The 22640-nt window shown below is 42.9% G+C and overlaps 1 protein-coding gene across 2 annotated transcripts in view; it reads left to right on the forward strand.

The window, feature by feature from the left end:
• The first annotated feature begins 200 nt into the window (after positions 1-200).
• Positions 201-22640, forward strand: part of LOC136862736 (putative fatty acyl-CoA reductase CG5065) — a 331924-nt gene continuing 309484 nt past the window's right edge. The window contains exon 1 of one of the 2 annotated variants that reach the window (XM_067138961.2): positions 201-257. The gene's annotated coding sequence lies outside the window, so the exon portion shown is untranslated. The remainder of the gene's footprint in view (positions 258-22640) is intronic. The other variant, XM_067138962.2, reaches the window with a different exon arrangement.

The raw sequence follows: 22640 nt of genomic DNA on the forward strand, positions 1-22640 counted from the left end.
GTGTTGATGAACGACGGTATCTCATTCCCAAATTAACGTTCGATAAATGATGTGATGAGAAACACAGATGAGTTCAAAGTTGAGTTGAAGTGTACAGTAGTACTGAATGGGAGGTAACAAAGAACACGGGGGAGAAAGACAAAAAGGAGGTCACAGTGGAAGTAAGAAAGAGCTCGCTCATGCAGTTGCATGTTCAGTGCGCGGAGCTGCAGCCAGCGAAGCAGACGTGTGTGGAGAGTCTTCTTCTGTACTGACTGGTGAGTACCACCGCCGTCTCGTCCTCTCTGTTAACACGACGTAGTATACTAGCTTAACTCCCAGGCTCAACTTAGGGCCATATCGTGGGATTTTGGAAGCGAGTGCTGCATGTAAACGTTAATTTGGTTTGTCAGTGTCAACTCCCATAGACGTGTTTACTTACAGGAATAAGAAAGCAATGTTGAGTGTCATTCTTGTGTCACGATGGCTGCCGTTGGCTATACGAAGTGCGGTCATTATGTGGGTATTTCCGTTTACACTCCAAGAAAATTTCTAGAATCATACAGTTATTAAAGTTCCGAGATCCACTTCAAAATTATTCTATCCCGAACTAGTTTTACTCAGCCAAATACTACTTAGGGTAAATTAAGAATTTCTTTTCATTTCACATATATTTTTATGGTGCCATACCATTTGTAATATCAAGAAGATGAATGCTAATTTTGTGATCGTAGCTGCGGGACATCCAATTTTACGTGAACTTACAACCGCACGGACCGTGACCTACCGTTTCGGACGACAGCCACCTTACTGGGAAGGCCCGCACGATATTTTTAGAATATTCCTCGCGTACTCAATTGTATTGAAACTACGTTATAACCTGTGTGACTGCAGGTTTTGCAATATCACGTTACAACAATAACAATGATAATAATAGTCTAATAATACTAATAATAATAATAATAATAATAATAATAATAATAGGGCTTGAAATGGGTAAGCTAAAAGTGAAACTGCAACCATAATATTATTACAGTAGTATTACGAGGTCTACATTTTAGTTAGTATGCTGATCAACTTCTGAAAAACGAAAAATAAGACAGTTATTTCCTAGCTTTATTTCAATTTTATCCCGCAAGGTACTGGGATATAATGTTGTCAGTCCAACCAACTATGAAAGCACCATATATTTTAACTCGAAGAATGGATTAGATTTCTGTAGATTTGGCAAATTATAGAAGCTAAATTTCCGCTTAATATTAGCATATTAATCTGGCTTACTGTTGTAAACATTTAGCAGTTTACTGCTGTTCAACCTGCTATTGCATCGGTAATTAATTTGAACTGATATAGATATTGGACGTGCCATATCCAAAAGAGACAACACTGTATCCCAGTATACATCAGGGTAAAGTGTGTGCTCTGTGAAGGGCAGTAAAGAAAACACATTCACACATTCGGGACACGAAATTCAGATATCTATATAATGCACCAAAGTACTTTCTGCAACAAGTTGATTAATCTTATAAAGAACGACGAATTTCAGGATTGAATTCTGAATATACTAAGTCGATTCTATGATTTATAAAGCCGTACATCTAGTAATTAGCAATACCGAGCTTAGGTAGGGGAGACACATTGCTCTTCTTCCTCGGCAATAAGGCCGAAGTTACTGGAATGATATCTCTGAACATTTGGGAATACTTATGTATGTATGTTGGGTATTCAGCCCGAAGGCTGGTAGGATCCTCAACAGCTTCACCATTAGCCGTCATAGATGGCCTAGGCATCACTGAAGAGGCGTACTAGGGAAATGAGGAATGAGGTAGTTTTGGAATACTTACATCACATTACATTTTCAAAACAACAAATTCACATTCACAATAATAAGCCATTGTGTTAGTGCGCACCGTTATAATTGTCCCCACTACTAGACTAATTGTAACACACTTCATTAACTTTTATTTCCCGATACAGCATATTTGGCAGAATCATGTCGTACATTGTATTTAACATAAAATAACGTATAACAAAAAGTCACGGAAGTAGCAATATGTTGAAATATCGGAATGTTTGAGACAAAAGTAGAGATATACAAAGAATAGCACTTACAAGGCGAAAATATTGTATACGTATTAATCACAGAAGCAGTTTGGGTACTTCACATCAGAGTTCCCCATTGGTATATCTAAAACGCGTTGATGCCTTATAGGCGACCTGCGAGTATGTGGTTTATATATTATGAATTCTAATGCTAAGGACGGCACACACCCCCAGCCCCCGAGCCAACGGAAATCACCAACGAAGGTTAAATTACCCAATCTGTCTGGCTGGGAATCGAACCCGGAATCCCTTGGACCAAAGGCCAGCAAGCTAACCATTCAGCCGTGGAGCCGGATGTCGTTATTTTTGTTAGAGGGAGTTGTCCGTGAACACAATGTAAGAATATTCTTCGTGTGAAAAGGCATCGCTTTCGTTGTACACCACTGATCAATCATCACTGCATTTAGGGCAGTCGCCCATGTGGCAGATGCCCTATGTGTCGTCTACCTAGTCATTTCTTAAATAATTGCAATGAATTTGGAAATTTATTGAACATCCCCCTTGGTAAATTATTCCAATACCTATCCTCCCTTCGTATAAACGATTATTTGCCCCAATTTGTTCTCTTGAATTCCAATTTTTTCTTCCTATTTCCTACTTTTAGAAAGACCACTCAAACTTACCCGTCTGCTAATGTCATCCCACGCCACTGACATCTCGAAACATACCACTTAGTCGAGCAGCTCGTCTCCTTTCTCCCAAGTCTTCACAGCCCAAGCTTCGCAACATTTTCATTACGCTACTATTTTGTCGGTAATCACACAGAACAAATCGAGCTAATTTTCTTTGGAATTTTTCCAGTTCACGAATCAAGTAATCCTGGTGAGGGTCTCATACACTGGAATCATACTGTAGGTGGTGTTTTGTTCACTTTCCATGCACAATCATCGGCTCATGTTGATAATACACTTCTATGCTTACTCGTTTTGTGAATGATTTAAATTGTCCCGGTAATTAATCCAGCAGGCTAAAGCAGAAGGAAGCATACAGAGAAGGAGGCATGTTGTCTATGGGGTCAAATGTAACAGGTTATAGTCGTCCCCACGAGAAATGTTACAATTGACCCCACATCGCCATTTTAAAAACAACACACGATAACGTTAAAATCACTAGCAGTGAATGTCATAGGCTGTATTAAATGAAATAATTTATTTTCTTTACATTTATTGGTCAGGTAAATTATAATTCCTGATCTGAAATTCATCAGATGAAACATTCAAACGAGGTGGAATTTTACTTGAGACCAACAACATCGCTTTCCTCTCAGTAACACACACAAAATTCAAATAATACCTTCCCGCTTTCTGATTCCAGTATCTTTAAAAGTGCTGGTACTGCCACACATTGGTTGTTGTAGGTAGGCCTATAGTATCTTGCGACAGATTTGAAATGTTACAATTGACTTGTGTTACTCTTGAACCCAAGGCACCTAATGAATTGCAAAGAGAACGGAAACTAGTGCATATCCGTGTTGAAACTGCAGTCATAGGTCACGAACATGAGATTCTGGAATATTGCACTACGTACTACAATATAGCACAGGCTTCCGTTCAACTTTCTCAACATACATACATACATACATACATTATCATTATAGACTGTTATGCCTTTCAGCGTTCAGTCTGCAAGCCTCTGAGAATTTACTAAACGTCGCCACAATCCTCGATTTGCAACTAGTGTTGTGGCCTCATTTAGTTCTATACCTCTTATCTTTAAATCGTTAGAAACAGAGTCTAACCATCGTCGTCTTGGTCTCCCTCTACTTCTCTTACCCTCCATAACAGAGTCCATTATTCTCCTAGGTAACCTATCCTCCTCCATTCGCCTCACATCACCCCACCACCGAAGCCGGTTTATGCGTACAGCTTCATCCATCGAGTTCATTCCTAAATTAGCCTTTATCTCCTCATTCCGAGTTCCCTCCTACCATTGTTCCCACCTGTTTGTACCAGCAATCATTCTTGCTACTTTCATGTCTGTTACTTCTAACTTATGAATAAGATATCCTGAGTCCACCCAGCTTTCGCTCCCATAAAGCAAAGTTGGTCTGAAAACAGACCGATGTAAAGATAGTTTCGTCTGGGACCTGACTTCCTTCTTACAGAATACTGCTGATCGCAACTGCGAGCTCACTGCATTAGCTTTACTACACCTTGATTCAATTTCACTTACTATATTACCATCCTGGGAAAACACACAACCTAAATACTTGAAATTATCCACCTGTTCTAGCTTTGTATCACCAATCTGACATTCAATTCTGTTGGATTTCTTACCTACTGACATCAATTTAGTCTTCGAGAGGCTAATTTTCATACCATACTCATTGCACCTATTTTCAAGTTCCAAGATGTTAGACTGCAGGCTTTCGGCACAGTCTGCCATTAAGACCAAGTCGTCAGCATAGGCCAGGCTGCTTACTACATTTCCACCTAACTGAATCCCTCCCTGCCATTTTATACCTTTCAGCATATGATCCATGTAAACTACAAACAGCAAAGGTGAAAGATTACAGCCTTGTCTAACTCCTGTAAGTACCCTGAACCAAGAACTCATTCTACCATCAATTCTCACTGAAGCCCTATTGTCAACATAAATGCCTTTGATTGATTTTAATAATCTACCTTTAATTCCATAGTCCCCCAGTATAGCGAACATCTTTTCCCTCGGTACCCTGTCATATGCTTTCTCTAGATCTACGAAACATAAACACAACTGCCTATTCCTCTCGTAGCATTTTTCAATTACCTGGCGCATACTGAAAATCTGATCCTGACAGCCTCTCTGTGGTCTGAAACCACACTGGTTTCCATCCAACTTCCTCTCAACGATTGATCGCACCCTCCCTTCGAAGATGCTTGTGAATACTTTGCCTGGTATACTAATCAATGAGATACCTCGATAGTTGTTGCAATCTTTCCTGTTCCCTTGCTTATAGATAGGTGCAATTACTGCTTTTGTCCAATCTGAAGGTACCTTAACAACACTCCACGCTAATTTTACTACTCTATGAAGCCATTTCATCCCTGCCTTCCCACTATACTTCACCATTTCAGGTCTAATTTCATCTATTCCTGCTGCCTTATGACAATGGAGTTTATTTACTATCCTTTCCACTTCCTCAAGCATAATTTCACCAACATCATTTTCCTCCTCCCCATGAGCTTGACTAGTTGCAACACCACCATGATGATTTCCTTTTACATTGAGAAGATGTTCAAAATATTCCCTCCACCTCTCCAGTGATTCCATGGGATCTGTTATAAGTTCACCTGAATTACTCAAAACCCTGTTCATTTCTTTTTTCCCTCCCTTCCTAAGATTCTTTATTACTGTCCAGAAAGGTTTCCCTGCTGCTTGACCTAGCCTTTCCAGGTTATTACCAAAATCTTCCCATGACTTCTTTTTGGATTCAACAACTATTTGTTTCGCTCTGTTTCTTTCATCTACGTACAAATCCCTGTCTGCCTCGGCCCTTGTTTGGAGCCATTTCTGATAAGCCTTCTTTTTACGTTTGCAGGCTGCTCTCACTTCATCATTCCACCAAGATGTTCGCCTTTTCCCATCTTTACACACAGTTGTTCCTAGGCATTCCCTTGCTGTTTCTACTACAGCATCCCTGTATGCCACCCATTCACTTTCTATATCCTGAATCTGCTTACTGTCTACTGTTCGAAACTTCTCACTAATCATATCCATGTACTTCTGTCTAATTTCCTCGTCCTGGAGATTTTCTACCCTTATTCGTTTGCAGACAGATTTCACTTTCTCTACCCTAACCCTAGAGATACTTAGTTCACTACAGATCAGATAATGGTCTGTATCATCGAAAAATCCCCGAAAAACTCGTACATTCCTAAAAGATTTCCTGAATTCAAAGTCTGTTAAGATATAGTCTATTATGGATCTGGTACCCCTAGCCTCCCATGTGTAGCGGTGAATAGCCTTATACTTGAAGAATGTATTCGTAACAGCTAAACCCATACTAGCACAGAAGTCCAGCAAACGCTTCCCATTCCCATTAGCTTCCATATCTTCCCCACATTTACCAATCACCCTTTCGTATCCTTCAGTTCTATTCCCAACTCTCGCATTGAAATCGCCCGTTAGCACTATTCTATCCTTGCTGTTGACCCTGACCACGATGTCACTCAATGCTTCATAAAACTTGTCAACTTCATCCTCATCTGCACCCTCACATGGTGAATACACGGACACAATTCTTGTCCTAATTCCTCCCACCGACAAATCTACCCACATCATTCGCTCACTTACGTGCCTAACAGAAACTATGTTGCGTGCAATGGTATTCCTGATAAAGAGCCCTACCCCAGACTCTGCCCTTCCCTTTCTAACACCCGTCAAGTACACTTTATAATCTCCTATCTCTTCCTCCTTATCTCCCCTTACCCGAATATCACTTACTCCTAGCACATCCAGATGCATCCTCTTTGCTGACTCAGCAAGTTCTACCTTCTTTCTTCCATAAGCCCCATTAATATTGATAGCTCCCCATCGAATTCCATTTCGTTCGCCAAGTTGTTTCCAAGGAGTCCCTCGCCTGTCAAATGGGAGTGGGACTCCATTACTCCCATAGGTCCGAGGCTTGCTTAAAGTGTTCTGAGCTCGGTAAATTCATGAAGCAGGATGCTGCCCTACTTGCACATAGTCCAAGTGAGGATCTCTCCTCTAACGGGTTATGGACCACCGGTGAATTGTGTAGTCCTAGCCGCCTGAGCACAAGGAGGGCCACGACTCAGAATATGTCCGAAATGCCCACTCCCATTCCATAGCAACTGGTATCCCGACTCTCAGGACCACTTACTAGGCCACTCAGCCGTTGCCCATGGTTCACGAACTAGGACGTGACTACAGTAACCCACAAACATTTCTCAACCTTTTAAGTTAATATAACAATTTAGGCCTTTTAGTCGGTCAACGCGTGACATTTCAAGATTAATTGGGTGGCTGGTCAGTTATTCTTAATGTTGAAGCATGTGTTAAGTAGAAGTAAAATATGAAATTATTCACAATAATTATTTTGAATTTTAAACTATGTGAGACATCAAAGAACAACACAAAGGTACATTGTAATATTACGGTGAAGGGATGAAGAGCTAGTGGTCGTCACCTAAAATATGATTAAGACTGGTAATAGTGGAAGTGTCCGCCTCTGTGGTGTAGTGGTTAGCGTGATTAGCTGCCACCCCCGGAGGTCCGGGTTCGATTCCCGGCTCTGCCACGAAAATTTGAAAAGTGGTACGAGGGCTGGAACAGGGTCAACGGGGTCCACTCAGCCTCGGGAGGTCAACTGAGTAGAGGTGGGTTCGATTCCCACCTCAGCCATCCTCGAAGTGGTTTTCCCTGGTTTCCCACTTCTCCTCCAGGCGAATGCCGGAATGGTACCTAACTTAAGGCCACGGCCGCTTCCTTCCCTCTTCCTTGTCTATCCCTTCCAATCTTCCCATCCCTCCACAAGGCCCCTGTTCAGCATAGCAGGTGAGGCCGCCTGGGCGAGGTACTGGTCATTCTCCCCAGTTGTATCCCCCGACCAAGAGTCTGAAGCTCCAGAACACTGCCCTTGAGGCGGTAGAGGTGGGATCCCTCGCTGAGTCCGAGGGAAAAGCCGAACCTGGAGGGTAAACAGATGATGATGATGATGAATAGTGAAAGTTATAGCTTCAGAAAAAAGAACATGTTCTCACATTGCTAGCCATATGCAGCCCTTGTACGGCAGACTTTCTGAACAGGGTGGGCAGCATCTGCTGCATTTGGTAAACTGGCTGTTATGAGTTGCAAGAATGTCGGAGACAGCACAAACACCCAGTTCCCGAGCTAAGAGAATTAATCAACTAAGATTAAAATCCTCAACCCAGCCGGGATTCGAAACCGGGGTCGTCTGAACCAAAGACCTCTACGTTGACCACGCAGTCAAGGAGCCGACGTATGATTATGGAAAGGGCCAAATTACTCGACGTCGGTACATTTCGAATACACTACAGAATGTGTAAAGAGTTTCCAGATTGGTGAAGTGAAAAACAAATACAACGTGTTTAAATTAAAAGTAAACTCACGTCCTCATCCCGAGGTGGTGCAGCTCCTTTCAAGCACACTCCCAATGGAGGTGAGCTGCATGCATTTATTTAACCACATACCAGCTCTCCTGCCACTCTTAAATTTCTGACAGTACCAGGAATCGAACCCCGGTGCCCGAGGAAGGAAGTTAATAGTGCTAACCTTTAAGCTACAAAAGCGGACACAGGCGTTAATAACTCGTACGAACATGACCAGATTTAATACTGATGGCGGTGCTGGTAGTAGTAGTAGCAGTAGTAGTAGTAGTAGTAGTAGTAGTAGTAGTAGTAGTAGTAGTATAGCTCTAACCTTTACTACGAGCTGTAATGATTATGATGAATAGATATAGAAGAAAAAGAAGTCCTAACAAAAATGGCTAGGTCTGTCCCCATATTCTTTTCTTCTTCTGCCTCTTTCCCCCACACCTGTAGCGTCGCGGGTACGAACTACACCGCACATGTATTTCTGGCCCTGTTTTACTACCGGATACACTTCCTGGCGCATCGAGCAAGTTGCCCATGAAGTTGGCGTCGCGCAGCAGTGAGCTTGCATACGGAAGATAGTTGGTTCGATTCCCAGCCCTGAAGGTGGATTTCCGTGGTTTCCCATTTTCACACGGGACAAATGCTGGGGCTGTACCTTAATTAAGGCCATGGCGGCTTCCTTCCCACTCGTAGCCCTTTCATATCCCATAGTCACCGTAAGATCTATCTGTGTCGGTGCGACGTAAAGCAGCAAATTCTAAAAGAACGAAACAAACGAACAACTTCATGACCCCAACCCTACGTGGAGATTTCTTTTTTCTTTACATCGCACCGACGTAGGTAGGTCTCATGGCGACAATGGTAGAGAAAAGGGCTAGGAGTGGGAGGTAAGCGCCGTGGCCTTAATGATGGTAAAGCCCAGCATTTGTCTGGTGTGAAAATGGGAAACCACGGAAAACCATTTTCAGGGCTGCCGACAGTGGGGTTCGAACCTACTATCTCCCGAATACTGCATACTGGCTGCACTTAAGCGACTGCAGCTATCGAGCTACTACTGTTTGTAGACACGCCAAAGATGCAGTAAATGAAATATAATAACTTATTAATTTATACGCGTGTAGACATTCAACTCGATAAAAGAGTTGATTGTATGGAACAAATATATGCGAAATATGTGTGTAGAAGGCGTACGTCTGTTTGGAGCTTCTGTTGCACTCCGACCAGGTTGTCCAGCTTAAAATAATGTCTGTGTATTCACCGCTGCTGATCACACTAGCCATTGCTGATATGCGGAAAGCAAATATAGTGCGGCTGTACCATACACCAGCCTAGAACTATGCGGTCGAAAACGATGTTTACTAATGCAAGGGGTGCATTACACCGGTAGCGCTGAGTAACATGGTGCGAGCGACACTCCGTTTCTTATCTCTTCATTTTCTGACTTAAGAGGCGGCCGGAGCTGGAACGACCGGCTACCAGCTCAGTAGTTGTTGTAACATGGGTCAAAAGTTTCTCAGAGTTTTTATAAGGAAACGGAACAAGGTAAAATTATTTTGTTTTTATAGCGCACGGTAGTCTGTGATACACTTTTCATTAGTGCAAAAACATTTCAAAAAGAAATGCAAATATAGTTATAAAATGGTAATTAAAATAACGAATCTCCATATGAAATTGAGCTCTGAACCGTGGTTTTCCTAAACTTGTTTTAAGTCAAGATGGTGTTCAAATTGGAAGCAAACTATACCGTAGCGAAGTTTATATTTTTCTCTAAGGGGCTACTTTAACATACTTCAAAATTAGGGTATCTTTATATATTTAATCGTGATTTTAATAAAGCTCTGCTTATTGACTTCCGAGTGTCGGCCGAATTCTAGTGCTGGTAGTTCAACCAGTTTCCGTCAGATGCCGCAGCGCCTTGTCCTTGAAGAGGGATGATGACAGATTAGCTCTTACCCACGCAGAGATGTGGTGAGCGAGATCTTCAGCTGCTATCAGTCGCTTCCTCACCCTTGCTTCAAAACAAGCGGCAGTGGACACGCTGACAATGCTTTGTTACTCGCTAGTTGTGGTATGACCTTTCAATAGCACGTTATATTTTGTCGTGTTTTATTATACCGTATCTTTTTACCGAGTGCAATGGAATGACAAAATGCTTGATTTGTAATAAGACATTAAACTTTATTAAAAATGTTAACACTGGGCGAGCTGGCCGTGCGGTTAGAGGCGCGCGGCTGTGAGCTTGCATCCCGGAGATAGTGGGTTCGAATCCCACTGTCGTCAGCCCTGAAGATGGTTTTACGTGGTTTCCCATTTTCACACCAGGCAAATGCTGGGGCTGTACCTTAACGCCGCGGCCGCTTCCTTCCACCTCATAGGCCTTTCCTATCCCATCGTCGCCATAAGACATATCTGTGTCGGTGCGACGTAAAACAAACTAGCAAAAAAAATAACATTCATGGACATTATTCTTTAAAACACGCCGAAGAATATGACATATGTTGGTGAAGAACACCATGAAATTGCGAATGAACTTAGAACAGCTGCCTTAGCTGAGGTAGGTGTTATCCGACTTTATTGAATTGTCTTTGTTATATTAGTGACGCAATGATGTTTACTATTCAAACTAAGACAATGAACTTATTTTTATTGGTAATTGTAGGTCGGAGGTGAATAGGTCGGAGGTGAATCGTCAGTTCGAATAAGCTACGACATATCTCACTAAAAGAATGGCTAAGTGGCGTAACGTTACAGAAAGAGATGTAGTAATGGTTGAGAATCCGCATACTGAATAGTAGTTGCTACTAATGTTTCTGTATTATCTCTGTGTGTATACATTTATAAAACTATTTCAAGGTTTAGTAGAATAAGAATAAATTGCTGCAAATATATGTTGTTCCTCTTTCAGTTGTAGCCTATTACAATATGGGCAGTGGCGGTTCTAGATACTTAAAACCCGAGCTCGATAACTGCAGTCGCTAAAGTGCGGCCAGTATCCAGTATTCGGGAGATAACAGGTTCGAACCCCACTGTCGGCAGCCCTGAAGATGGTTTTCCGTGGTTTCCCATTTTTACACCAAGCAAATGCTGGGGCTGTACCTTAATTGAATCGATTATTTCAGAAACAAGTCAAGCGCCAACTCTGTCATTTTTGGGAAAATGAAAGAAACTGTCTAGCATCAGACAATATGTTACGGTAAGCAGGCCCCGATTTACAAATGGGCGGACTGGGCATTTGCCCAGGGCGCCAGTTTTTGAGGGTCGGCGGCTGGCGGATCGAGTAATTATGGCCTGCGTGAATTACGTCTTAAATTCATTACACTCAAATTACTTTTACATTCCACAAATTATTCCAATTATTTTATTAGACTATATAAAACACTTTTCTTTTTTTTGCTAGGGGCTTTACGTCGCACCGACACAGATAGGTCTTATGGCGACGATGGGATAGGAAAGGCCTAGGAGTTGGAAGGAAGCGGCCGTGGCCTTAATTAAGGTACAGCCCCAGGATTTGCCTGGTGTGAAAATGGGAAACCACGGAAAACCATTTTCAGGGCTGCCGATAGTGGGATTCGAACCTACTATCTCCCGGATGCAAGCTCACAGCCGCGCATAAAACACTTTAAACTATTCTAACTTTAAACCCTGAATTTAATCTATATATTTAAATTTTATGAAGAAAACATGTCTTATTTCTAAAATTATTTACTTACATACAAATTATCAAACTGAACCAACGGCTTTTTAAATAACAATAAAAACAGCCTCATTCTTATCTGGCTGTTATCTTTATTTGGCTTGATAACTTTAATTATGAGAATTAACTGTATTTGCATAATGTGCTGTTTAAAAACTCATAATATTGAAAATTGTAATATTTAATTACTTTTTAGAACGAGCAGAGGGGCGGGCGGCTAAATATTGTTTGCCCAGGGCGCTAACTACTTGAAATCGGGGACTGACGGTAGGGGTTTTAATATTTTAGCTTGAAAGTATTATATCTCTTAATAATTTCTATCTAAGGAAAAATATGTTGTGCTTATTAACTTTGCCGTAAAAAAAAACGGAACAAATTTCCACTTGTTTCTGAAATAAACGAGTGTTGCAAACATATTTTTATGGGATGGTTCTTGAATTTTGAAGGGATTTTGTCATAAACCCCATGTTTGTTAAAAAAACATATTTTAATAGGTTTAGACTGTATTGCTGATACAAAAGGATGAAATCAGCAATGCCTGCTCATCATGACAGGAGGTAATCAATCCGCATAAACAAACTCCACAGCACATTCTGTAGTAGGCCATTGTAAAATGCTGTCATAAAAGTATTCATATTCCATCAGGTAAGGTTTTAAGGCATTTAGTTCACGTATCTTCTTGATATTGATGGGCACCTAAAACAAACAATAACAAAGAATAATGTAGGGCTCAGACCAGATACTTCCTTGTCTGAGTAAGAAATATAACCTTCTCCTTTTACCCTTGCATTCCGAATAATATTACGCGTGTGAGTTTGTCTACCACTCCTCGTTTCCTTTTTAGATACAGGTTCGTCATCTGATTTATTTTTGCTACAGTAGTGGCTTTACGTCGCACCGACACAGATAGGTCTTATGGCGACGACGGGATAGGAAAGGCCTAGGAGTTGGAAGGAAGCGTCCGTGGCCTTAATTAAGTTACAGCCCCAGCATTTTCTTGGTGTGAAAATGGGAAACCACGGAAAACCATCTTCAGGGCTGCCGACAGTGGGATTCGAACCCGCTTCTGAATTTGCAGACATATCACTTCTTCTTCTTAATCTGTTTACCCTCCAGGGTCGGTTTTTCCCTCGGACTCAGCGAGGGATCCCACCTCTACCGCCTCAAGGGCAGTGTCCTGGAGTTTCAGACTTTGGGTCGGGGGATACAACTGGGGAGAATGACCAGTACCTCGCCCAGGCGGCCTCACCTGCTATGCTCAACAGGGGCCTTGTGGAGGGATGGGAAGATTGGATGGGTCAGGCAAGGAAGAGGGAAGGAAGCGGCCGTGGCCTTAAGTTAGGTACCATCCCGGCATTTGCCTGGAGGAGAAGTGGGAAACCACGGAAAACCACTTCTAGGATGACTGAGGTGGGAATCGAACCCACCTCTACTCAGTTGACCTCTCGAGGCTGAGTGGACCCCGTTCCAGCCCTCGTACCACTTTTTTCAAATTTCGTGGCAGAGCTGGGAATCGAACCCGGACCTCTGGGGGTGGCAGCTAATCACACTAACCACTACACCAGAGGCGAGACATATTACTATGAATATAAAAAAACACTGCACTGAACAAAAGAAACACTTTTTGAATCAGTTGTTCACAAAACTAGGAACATGCGATTCCAGAAACACAACAATGACAACAAAAACAGATGAACAGCTGGTTATTCTGGATTCAGAACAGCAGCGCCAACCGGAAAGGTACCAGCAGTTTATCGCAGAAACCAACCAAGCGGTGTCACTTAACTGGTTTCTGAACTAAATACGAAATTCAACGTAATGCCTGACTATTATAGGACGACGTTTCTTCACTGGTTTCAGCACCAAAATGTGCGTATAACTCATTTTTCCATTTTTTTGGTACTTGACTGCTTTCTGAAATAATCGATTCAATTAAGGCCACGGCCGCTTCCTTCCCACTCCTAGCCCTTTCCTGCCCCATCTTCGTCATAAGACCTATCTGTGTCTGTGCGACGTAAAGCAACTAGCAAAAAAAAGAGATGTCACTTGAAGAAGAAGGATATATGAAAGTGAGGAGCCCGGCACAAGTAAGTGGAAATAAAGCTAGGACTCAGCTAAGGGCTCCGTGGTCGCCAACCCAGACTCCCAAGTTCAGAGCCTATGGGGCCCGCTTTAGTCGCCTCTTACGACAGGCAGGGGATACTGTGGGTGTTATTCTACTACCCCCACCTACAGAGGGAAGTTGCAGTGCCCCTCAGCTGTTGCGTTCTTTACCAGCACCGTTTCCGATTTTCATAACGGGTAGGTATACAAAACCGTCGTTTACAGTCCTTGTATTTCTTGGAAATTGGGTTATCCAACGTAACTGGAATAACTCACAGGTCAGATAGGTCATTCCGGTGAGCAGCGTTGCTATTGGCTAAAGCGCCTGACGTCACCGAGAGCGAGAATGAAGTGGTAGGCCTGTATTTTTGAGCTTAGTAGTTACTCTAATTACACTCCACTCAAGTCATGAAATACAGAACTAATGGATATTTAGATGCTGTAACATTTATTATTTAAAACTTATACGAAAACATATGACTTCAAATCCGTCTTTGTAAAGACAAAGAGACTCTCACAACGGCTCGGGAACGCAGGCCTTCTGCCCCTTGGCAGGTTCGATCCTGGCTCAGGGCGGTGGTATTGGAAGGTCGAGACGTTAAAGAACTCTTGCGGGACAACATTCCGGCATCTCTGTGTCTCCGAAAACACGCTATTTGATCGAATTCAAATTTTAACACAATATGCAATGGGATGTTTTATGCATTGTTTATATATTTCAGAACTGTTTGTATCCAAAAGGAAAAAACTGTTATAAATTTGTAAGGCTCTTCTTTTTTTACTCACGGTTGTTGGAAAATTCCGTTCTTGGTCGCGTTACAATATTTATCGTATGTCCAAAGTATCACTGTGTGACTAAAAAATTCGTAAATGAATTAACTTCTGTTATATCAGTTTGTATTTTCATTGGATAGAATTATATTATGTTTCACTGACTGGCCGGTACAGGGAAAGACGTGAGGCGGGGACGGGATTGATGCTCTACTTCATTTCATCATCGGAAACAGTGTCCGGCGTGCTGGCCTTTGGTCACAGGGGTCCCGGGTTCGATTCCCGGCAGGGTTGGTAATTTTAACCATAATTGGTTAATTTCTCTGGCATGGGGGCTGGGTGTATGTGTCGTCTCCATCATCATTTAAACCTCATCACGACGCGCAGGTCGCCTACGGGTGTCAAATCAAAAGACCTGCATCTGGCGAGCCGAACTTGTCTTCGGACACTCCTGGCACTAAAAGCCATACACCATTTCATTTATATTTGTCGGAAACAGTACGTTATTTTGACTGTTTTGTTCAGCACTAACCCATGCTCAATAATTTCCTGGAATGTTTCGCATTCCGTACAAATGTCAACACCATCAGCTCCGTGCAAGTACTGTATCACAACTTACTGGTGACAGACTATGTGACGCTGGAGGGTGAGAGGGGAATCTCTCGTTCGGCCTTGGCCTTTCGTACTGCCATCTATGCACCCGCCATGTAACTATCAGTGGAGTTAGTTGTCGACATCAACGAGACTAGTGGCGATATTTTGAAATAAAATGTGAATCTAGAACTGACTCCGGCCGCCTCTTAACCTGCCCGCTGGCAGTAGTTCCCCTGTGAATATCAGTTGGTAGACATCCCGTTCATCATTTGTGCATGCGGGGCATTTATAAGTAGAAAGTACGGCGTTCGAGAGCCACCTGGTATATACTGTATATTAAATCATCTTTCTGTCTGTACATTTTTCAATATTAACCTGATGATACTTGTTTTTGCACAGGACACAAATAGCCTACGTCGGATTCAGTTTAATTTTTGTCTGTTAGTTTATTTATCTAACACACCATCACGGAGAATGGATCGGCGGAATGGTGTGAAACTTGGTGTTTTAAAATATTAGGGGCTTCTGAGCACAAAACTCGATGTATCCTTTGACGGTTGCTTTTACAGGAAAACAGCTTATGACGAAATTTATTTAGAATTGTATTCACAAACCTTTTCGTGCTATAATTTTTACCAATAAGGTGGAAAATAAGGGAAATATCAGTGTCGATCGTGTGAAAGCTGAAGTCCAAGAGCCGATAATTAACTCAATAGAGTGTTGCTGTATGAAATCATCTTGGCAACGTGGTTTTCACAGGCCACTGGAAGGAAAAATATCAATCAAAATCAGCAATTAAGATGAAACTTCGAAGGGCCAGAAAGAGCCAGGAAGCGATTACGTCGCGAGAAGCCGCTGACAGTCGCATCAGAATCTCAGGAACAATTTGAGGGCTGACCAAATTTTAATCATGAACATGTTAAGTGATTTTTCCATCAACCACTGGTACAACAGCTAGTATGAAATACGAAAGCGAAGTGGAAGGACAATTACCGCCTCTCCTGACAGGCTCCACTACCCCGTTACCCTATCAATAGGTATAGATTTCACAGGCATATTTAATTAATGCCTAGAGCTTCCGTGGCTCAAGCGGCAGCCCACCGGCCTCTCGTCGTTGGGTTCCGTGGTTCAAATCCCGGTTACTCCGTGTGAGATTTGTGCTGGACAAAGCGGAGGTGGGACAGGTTTTCCTCCGGGTGCTCAGGTTTTCCCTGTCATCTTTCATTCCAGCAACACTCTCCAGTATAATTTCATTTCATCTGTCTTTCATAAATCATTGCCCCAGAGGAGTGCGACAGGCTTCGGCAGTCTGCACTATTACTATTCTCGCCGCTAGATGAGGGCTGCCTGCTCGAGGCGGTAAAGGCTTGCTCGGTTCACCCGGAAGTACGTGGTTTCTATTCTCCGCCTGGAAACAGGCTGTTGATTTTCATTTTCATTCAGATAATGCCTATTTCAACAATGAATTATCATATATTTTACGACATTAATTATTTAGAAACCTTTAATATCAACCAACAAAGCAAAGCAAGAATCAGAGTTCCCAGCAGTACCATCTCAAACATTCCACAACACAGAGAAAGCCACGACAAGAGATGTGGACGCTACTGAGTGGAATAAAGATTGAATATTAATGAAGCCCGAGACCTTCCAACGGTACCAAGTGGCATAAAAATAAAATATGAAAGCAGCCTGCCACCTATCGCTCAGGAACATTGGTCGTTTTTCATTTTTTGCCACACACCCTCCCCTTATTTTACCCTTTCGGGGTTTAACTGCTCAGAAAGGTTTCCTAGCTGTTAGACATGGGCTGCCTGCTCGAGGCGGTAAAGGCTTGCTCGGTTCACCCGGAAGTACGTGGTTTCTATTCTCCGTCAGGAAGTCGAAAAATGTAAGGATCGAGATTTCAACTTCCGGAGGGGTTCATGGCCCTGAGGTTCAATCAGCCTTCACCAAAAATCAGCACGAGGTTAATTCCTGAGGGCAAAGGCCGCCGGGCGTAGAGCTAAACGCTCTATCCCACCAAGTGCCGGTGTTACGGATAGTAGAAGCCTTTACCTTCCAACCCTCCCAGGGCCTTCATGGCCTGTACGGAGATGACTTTGCTTCGCTTTGCTAGCTGTTACGTATGACATCTAGGCCAAAACTGTATTTAATCAATTTCGTGTTCCGTGAGATTCCGAAGTAGTATTTTATATTTATATGCATATATGTGTAAAGCAAAGGGAAACTACCTCACTCTTCATTTCCATAGTAGGCCTGTATCTCTGCAGCGATGCCTAGGCCATTTATGACTGCTGATGGTGTAGCTGTTTTGGTTCCAACCAACCTTTTGTCTGAGTACTAAACATAAATACACACGTACAAACTGTAGTCTACATACATATTTAACTTAATTAGATAGATCGGTTTCTATTAAACAATTGTTGTACTTCCTTTCTTTCATACTCTGTTTACCCTCCAGGCTTTGCTTTTCCCTCGGACTCAGCGAGGGATCCCACCTCTACCACCTCAAGGGCAGTGTCCCGGAGCGTGAGACTTTAGGTCGAATAGATACAACTGGGGAAGTAGGACCGGTGCCTCGCACAGGCAGCCTCACCTGCTATGCTGAACAGGGGCCGATGGGGAGATCGGAAGGGATAGACAAGGAAGAGGGAGGGAAGCGGCCGTGGCCTTAAGTTAGGTATCATCCCGGCATTTGCCTGGAGGAGAAGTGGGAAACCACGAAAAACCATGTCTAGGATGGCTGAGGTTGGAATAGAAACCACCTCTACTCAGTTGGCCCCCCGAGGCTGATGGACCCCGTTCCCCCACTTTTTAAAATTTCGCGCCAGAGCCAGGAATCGAACCCAGGCCTGCGGAGCTGGCAGGTAATCACACTAACCACTACACCTCAGAGGCGGACAGTTCTACTTCCACCTGATGCAATGCACTTGGCTCCCGAAAGCAGAGTAGACCACTTTGTAAACAGAGACGGAGCTGTAGAGGAAAATTCCTAAGATCGACGTCCGGCTCCATGGCTAAGTGGTTAGCATGCTGGCCTTTGGTCGCAGGGGTCCCGGGTTCGATTCCTGCAAGGGTCAGGAATTTTAACTATCATTGGTTAATTTCATTGGCACTGGGGCTGGGTGTATGTGTTGTCCTCATCATCATTTCATCCTCATCACGACGCACAGGTCGCCTACGGGCGTCAAATCAAAAGACCTGCACCTGGCGAGCCGAACATGTCTTCGGACACTCCCGGTACTAAAAGCCATACGCTATTTCATTTTTTTCCTCTAAGATCGACGTGAAATCCCTGCTTGCTTGCTAGCTTGAATAGTACCGGCACTGGTATGCGACAGACAGCCCTAGCAGTGTCCTTGAAGATAACGTCTTTCTGTCCTTTGCTTTTATTTTACCTTTTGTTGGTATCCACAGTGGGTGGTTAAACAAGCTGAGTAGCACGTTCATGAGTAATTTGACACATTTTATAGTACGGAGCGTGGAATAGGGACCCCAGTAAATCGTCTGCAAAGAGGTTTGACCGGCGGCTGAAATGCTCATCACAGGATTTTGCTGATGCATGTTTGTGATCTGTCACCTAGCGTTTCGTCCGACTCGTTGGCTGAACGGTCAGCGTACTTTCCTTCGGTTCAGAGGGTCCCGGGTTCGATTCCCGGCCGAGTCGGGGATTTTAACCTTAATTGGTTAATTCCAATGGCACGGGGGCTGGGTGTATGTGTTGTCTTCATCATCATTTCATCCTCATCACGACGCGCAGGTCGCCTACGGGAGTCGAATAGAAAGACCTGCACCTGGCGAGCCGAACCCGTCCTGGGATATCCCGGCACTAAAAGCCATACGACATTTAATTTCACCTACCGTTTCAATGCTGACATATTCTGGTCTCAGCTTCCTACATGATCCAGTAAAGGATTTTATGAAATTTAATCGACGGAAGGAGTCAAAAGTTGATGTGTAAGTCAGTCAATATGTCAACCAGTGAAAGACGTAATTACTAACGAAGTTCAGCTTATACTGTATAGTTGTATCGTAGGTTTACAAGCAAAGCACATTAAGTCGGTTGTTGACATATTCATGCTAACCTATGTGATTTTTTCCGATCCATTCACTGATGATATCCATTAAGTCCTACGAGGTCATTTTAGTTACTGAATTTTCTTCTGTTCTTTTCCTTGATAAGTTCAAAGAGAGGAATTTCATTTAGGTAAAATGATTTAATGCAATTCCAGCTGCACAGCCCAATTATAGGTCTCTAATAAATCCATTGTATAATTTTTAAACATGAATATTCTTATTCCAAGAGCAGATATTGGCGAAGAAAGACTGAAAATTTTCAAACCTCTTTTTCTCAGAAGTAAGATTTGTTGTAATTGTTGTGTTTAGCCTGTAAACCCACGATATGTAGAACCTTTTCCTATTGATTTTGTCTTGAGTCTTCTTGCCCTCCTAGATCAGCAAACAGAGACCTGCATAACTGGAGTCGTCGAATCGTGCTTGGTTCACCACAAGGATGTGGGTTTGATTCCCGACCAAGAAGTAAAAACTTTACAAAATAAAGAAACCGAGCTCGATAGCTGCAGTCGCTTAAGTGCGGCCAGTATCCAGTAATCGGGAGATAGTGGGTTCGAGCCCCACTGTTGGCAGCTCTGAAGATGGTTTTCCGTGGTTTCCCATTTTCACACCAGGCACCTTAATTAAGGCCACGGCCGCTTCCTTCCACTTCCTAGGCCTTTCATATCCCATCGTCGTCATGAGACCTATCTGTGTCGGTGCGACGTAAAGCAAATAGCAAAAAAAAAAAAAAAAAGAAAGAAAGAAACTCTGGAGAAGTGCATAGCTTCAGTGCAGAGCTAGCATCTCTGTCCCACTTAGAGCCGCGCTTGCGGGGAAAAGGAAGTCTTCACCTTCCGTACGTCCAAGGGTTTTCATGACCTGTATGGCTTCTTACTAGATCAGGGATACAATCTATGTATTGGGCTTGCCAATTCTTCTCATTTTCCACAATATCCGCACTGATTTTATGGTTAATATACAGTGTGAATCCGAACTCCACCAACAGACTTTGGGAGGTTGTTCAGTATATTTGTATAAGTGACCCGTGTTCTCCGCTGGCTCGTTTCAGACTAATAATGTAATCATCTTTGTTTCTATGAAAGTACCTTCACAAAATTGAAAAAGTCTGTAATATGTCTTTAAAGGGTTATTTTAAAGATAACATCTCCATGTCGGTTGACTTCCGGCACGTTGAAGATCTCATACAGTACAAAATTCCGATACCCCGGAGTCTGTCATGAATTAGTATTTAGGACGGAAGTAAAATAAATTAAATTGTTATTTTCAGTACAATAAAGATACAAAGCTGGCTGGGGTAACAAACCAAACGAAATGCAATTACTCTGTAAAGAGCCTGGAGACCACGGGTCCCGTATCCCAATACACTCAGAAGGTTTCCCTGAGCAAACTCCGAAAGTTTGTCGGTGGAGTTCGGGTTCATCCATTTTTATAGGGGGGACAAACATTAGGAGACTCGCTTGTCAATAATAACTCAGTGGATTGCTTAAAAACTTCAGTAACACTTGCAACACCAATTCTGTTTAAGAAAACATTAATTGTAGTATCCTCAATTGTCTGGTATGAGATACGAGGTATCAGCCGTGTTGTCTGGAGGCAGTGTGCATGCCTCTTACCCACAGGTCCTCGATTCGATTCCTACCCAGTCCAAGTATGTTGATTGTGGACTGAGGGCTGGTTGGAACGAGTTCACTCTGACTCGTGGCGACCAACTGAGAACATGTTCGATTTGAAAACGGTGGATGCAGTCAAGAAAGGCAACACGGGCAGCAGTCGTTTTGGCAGGCCGAGGCCCTTAATAGGCTCTATGTGTCACGGACTTGTTCGAGTCTCTAGTTTGAAATCTACCCTGTTGAATAATATATAAGGAACAAAGTGATTTCAAGGTGGGCAGAAGAATGAAACAGAAAGCCCATGAAGCTCGTTTAGCTACTTTTACATTTTAGTAATTAACAATTAGTAAAGTTTGAATATCTACCACCCAGCAGTAATCTTAACACGTTGCTTTCATCTCGGACTACATATTTTTTTAAGTAATCCAAGGATGTTAAGAAAGGTAATGCGTTAGTACCGAACTAGATGGACTGGGATTTGATCTCAGTAGTCGTTGGTGGCTTCTGGTCAACTTAGCCATCTGCTTTAATGCGTATTGGAGTATTTATCATCCACCAGCGGTTTTAGTGCGGGGAAGAGAAGTCAGGTAGTAGTAGAATATGTCCACGCCTCCTTCATCTCCTTTACTCTAAAGCAAGAAACCGAGTGAGTTGGCCTCATGGTATACGTCGTGCAGCTTCAGACTTGCTTTCCGGGGACTGTCGGTTCGAATTCCATCGTCGGCAGCCCTGGGGATGCTTTCTCGTGGTTTCCCATTACCACACCATTCAAGGGACAGGACTGTATCTTAGGACGTATGGTGACGATGGGATAGGAAAGGTCTAGGAGTGGAATGGATGCGACCGTGACCTTAATTCAAGCACAGCTCCAGCATTTTACTGGTGTGAAAATGGGAAACCACGCAAAACCATCTTCAGGGCTGCCGACAGCGGAGTTCGAACACACTATCTTCCTAATGCAAGGTGACTCTTTAAATGAGACATAAAAACTTTCCGGTCTGTCAAACACAGAAAATTTCAACTTAAAATTTAACACTATATACATACCTGTAAAAAATACACACTATTATACAAAGAGACATGTTTCGTTCTACAAGAAAATCCTCAGCTTCTTTCAAATCACTTAAATCATGCGTATATATGAACAGTATTGTTTACGTTGTGTAAACTAGTTAAATTTCATTTCATTGCGCGCACCTCTTTGTACATGGTGTTGGTTACATCTCGCCTCAGAGGCGAAGATCATCTTGCGGGTGTACACGATTCTGTGGCTGGTGTTATGACTGCGTATTATGAATTATGTGGGGTTTCGTGATTACGAGGAAGGGAGGGATGAAACCCGATGTTGGCGCATAACCTACTCCTATGGAATAAATCTTAACGTCACCATTCGACGCGCGAATGACCATCAAAAGCGTTGTATGCTCTCACTCCATGCGTAGAGGTTTGCAGTTGAATCCAGTTTTTATACACGCATTCTAGTGATTAGGAATTGCACCCCTCCTAACTTGCTGAACACACTGAGATGGTAAAATAAGTTTCGATCGACTTAACTCGAGCCAGCTAACCATGGCGTCAGAACGTTGAGATATGACACCTTAGCGATCATGACCACCAGTCTTGACGCTAAGTGTGCTTGTGTGCAAA

The sequence above is a fragment of the Anabrus simplex genome, chromosome 2 (genome assembly GCF_040414725.1).
Source record: "Anabrus simplex isolate iqAnaSimp1 chromosome 2, ASM4041472v1, whole genome shotgun sequence".
NCBI classification, from domain to species: domain Eukaryota; kingdom Metazoa; phylum Arthropoda; class Insecta; order Orthoptera; family Tettigoniidae; genus Anabrus; species Anabrus simplex.